The following is a 3,442-nucleotide window of genomic DNA, read 5'->3' as shown; positions in this document are numbered from 1 at the left end:
GGATGAATTTTGAAAATAATTACTTTCTGGTGGGTGCAAGGGAGGGCCTAGTCAGTGACATCATTAAAATTAATCAGGGCCTTTATTTTGACAAATGCAAGACTAGACACAAAAATGGGAACACCAGATATTTATAATATTGCTCTTTTCTCATCAATACCTCCAAATGGCCCGTAAAGGCTAAATCTCAGACAACTTCAATAAATAAATAAAAATTCACTCTGATATCTTAAAAGACACACCCCAACGCACGTACAGTATTCTAATTTTATCATAATCTGCGGGTTTATCAAATGAAGGAGAGCATGTAAATAAATATCCTAGTCTTTAATAACAGGGCAATTCATTCACGAATCATGACTTACAACTCCATTGACTTAATAACATGTATGGCTCAATGTTTTCAAGTCATCCACATTCACTGTACACATCCAAAAGATCTGTGACAGGTGGATGTAATGACTGAAAGGATGGGAAGGCCCCCATTTCTTTTCACTTTGACAGTTGTATCATTCATTACTTTTTTTTTTTTTTTTAATCGCTGTCGTGTGAAGTGTGCAGACATACAACCGGACATTCATAGAAGGTGGGATTCCTGTTGTGAATGAAGTGAGACTGAGAAGAACGTGTGTGTGGTACTGTGGGCGTGCGTGTGCGTATGTAATCACTGTATTCATCATGAGGCCCAGTCTCTTAAACCCTCGAGAGCAGACTATGACCAGAGATGAGGGCTTGTGCTGGAAGGGCGATCCATCCTGCAGAGATTAAAAACCCAGGCGCAGACACCCACACATGGAACTGTTTACTTTCTCCAACCCCATTGTCAAGCATCACGAAAAAGCGCTTTGAGCAGCACAGGCGACTGTTCGCTCCTTTTGAGTATTTTCAAAGATAGTGTTAAATAATGGTTTAAGAGTTTTTCCATGAAATAAATTTGCAACAAAAACAACATTTTCAAGATGATATATTTTTCAATGGCGGCCCGGTGGTCGAGTGGTTAACGCGTCAGCCTTGCTCTCGAAATGATTATCAAACGAGTTGTCGATGATTTGATTCATTGTTAAATGGGCTGTCACTTATACACAGTCGGTACTCAAAGCGCTTTACACCGTTTCGTCATTTAGTACTTTCTGATGACGCAGCATCAGGAGCAACTGAGGCTTGAGTATCTTGCTCAAGCACACTTTGACAAGATCGCAACAGCCGGCGATTGAACACGTCCACTCTACCATTGAGCCATAGCGCCTCTAGACAACGTAAGTGTGTGTGTGTGTGTGTGTGTGTGTGTGTGTGTGTGTGTGTGTGTGTGTACCCAGCTGCATTCTTACCCATTCTTTTGGCCACATTTGTTTGGCGAGGGCCCATCCACTTATTGACACTTGTCTCCGGTGCCTCCCGCATGACAATCCGGGCAATGAAACCACAAGTAGGGCACACACTGTTCTACAGTTGCTACAAGAACAACACGAGGAGAGACAAAGCGTGTTTACCTTCCCAGGGTATGAAAAAGAAAAAGAAGAAGAAAGAAAGAAAGAAAAAAGCGGGACTCATTAAATAACTGGCACATGTAATGTGTCCAATTTCAAAATACACATTTTGCGTCTATGAACTTTTCGTTATAATCCTTGCGAGAAGATGGTTAACTCCTACTACATTAATATAATTCATAATTCATACACATAATTCTATGTGTATTATGTGCCAGACTAGTGTCCATATATCATAATACTTTAATAGTCTTGGTCACTTTCACCAGAACAACTTTCATGATCCTACCTGGTGTCCGGGTTTTTTTCTTCCCAGGTTGCTGTAATGGTTGGGCGGAGCCTCTTGTGTACACCTTGCATGCCTTGACATCGGCTGGGCAATTAAACTCGGGAGTTTCTGGGAATAGATGCCCGGCTATTATTCTACTCACCACCAGTTCCCTTGTTCCTGTTTTTCTAGTTGTGTAATAATCTGGTCGTTATCTTCGTGGCTTCTCGGCCGTGTGTAAGTAGTTTATTTTTGTGTTGTTCCTTGTGCAATTGTTTCTTCAGCCTGTCCTGGGGGTGTGCTAACTTGTGTCGGTTAACTTGCGTTCTTTTCTGTTTGTTTGTAGTACCCAAGGCTGGATTGGCCATCGAGCATAGCAGGTAGACGCCCCGTGTGCAGCCGTCTTCAGGCGCTGTTACATTTTTTTTGATAGTTTTCCCCAAGAGCACAGCCCACACACCAGAGAAAGCAGTTAAGCCATTGACAAAATGAACAGTAAATTGAATTAATTAAAACCATTGGGGGCGGCCCGGTTGTCCAGTGGTTAGCACGTCGACCTCACAGTGCAGAGGTACCGGGTTCAATTCTAGCTCTGGCCTCCCAGTGTGGAGTTTGCATGTTCTCCCTGGGCCTGCGTGGGTTTTCTCTGGGTACTCAGGTTTCCTCCCATATTCCAAAAACACGCGTGGCAGGTTAATGGGACACTCTAAATTGTCTCAAGGTGTGAATGTGAGCGTAGACGGTTGTTCGTCTCTGTGTGCCCTGCGATTGGCTGGCACCCGGTTCAGGGTGCCCCCCCCCCCGCCTCCTGCCCGAAGCACACTTTACAGCAAAAAGTGATAGCAGTGATCGTTATCAAAATGCATTGCTTTCGACAAAAAGCAAATAAAGGCCAAAAAAAAGTGTATTGAAGTTACATGTGCGGACATGGGAGGGAAAGGAGGAGGCAGGGTGTTGAAAAGGTTGGATGGAACCGCATCCAAACATGGTCACATCTGCTTGAAAGATTTTCCCAAACGTTCACACGTGGACACACGTGCGCACACAAAGGAGAGTCTATGAGATGGGGCCAGTCACCAGGACATCCTGTTTGAGAGTCATTGCTCACCCGCAACTCACCCTCGCCCTCCACCCACAGTGCTAAAGAGACAGTGCAGCTGTCACCACCTGAATTAGACGGGATGACAAGGCCTTGGTTCTCTCATCTGGCTCTTCAGGAAAGCACTGTTTTATTCCACTTCCCAGAAGTGCCAGAATTTTATCTGCCAAAAACAACACTTTCATTCCCCTTTACTGTCTCATTTAGATGGTGGAAAACATGATTTGGATCGTCCATACCCCCTCAACCCCCCTAAAAAAAAATCCCCCATCGACAGGTTGCACATGCTGATTTTTTTTCAGTCGCAACATCATGAAATTAGGGTTCCCGGGCAGCCAAATCGGGTGCACCCTAGATCCGTGTCATGATACTGTTCTCAAATTAGTACACGGATGGTCTTCCATAGACATGTGATAGTCCTCCCGCAAGTGTAACGAAATCCTCTGCGTTTTAAATCCAAGCAAGCTCCAGCTGCCACGTCCGATGCCTTCGGGGAGTGCTTGATACTGACATGGCTTATAGGTGTGGCCAGCACCCAGGCTGGATTAACCAAGCGAGCTGAGAAGCCATCTCGCCCACAGGCTCGTC

At 44.8% G+C, this 3,442-nt stretch overlaps 1 long non-coding RNA gene across 1 annotated transcript; it reads left to right on the top strand.

Annotated features, from left to right (window-relative positions):
* The first annotated feature begins 781 nt into the window (after positions 1-781).
* On the top strand, positions 782-3,011 carry LOC127596881 (uncharacterized). The gene is made up of 2 exons (XR_007961578.1): positions 782-1,256; positions 1,804-3,011. It is a non-coding gene; the product is annotated as an uncharacterized LOC127596881 (long non-coding RNA).
* Positions 3,012-3,442: the final 431 nt, after the last annotated feature.

Source organism: Hippocampus zosterae, chromosome 2, assembly GCF_025434085.1.
Source record: "Hippocampus zosterae strain Florida chromosome 2, ASM2543408v3, whole genome shotgun sequence".
Lineage (NCBI taxonomy): Eukaryota > Metazoa > Chordata > Actinopteri > Syngnathiformes > Syngnathidae > Hippocampus > Hippocampus zosterae.
The sequence above is the reverse complement of the archived record's forward strand: the minus strand, read 5'-3'. Positions and strand labels throughout refer to the sequence as shown.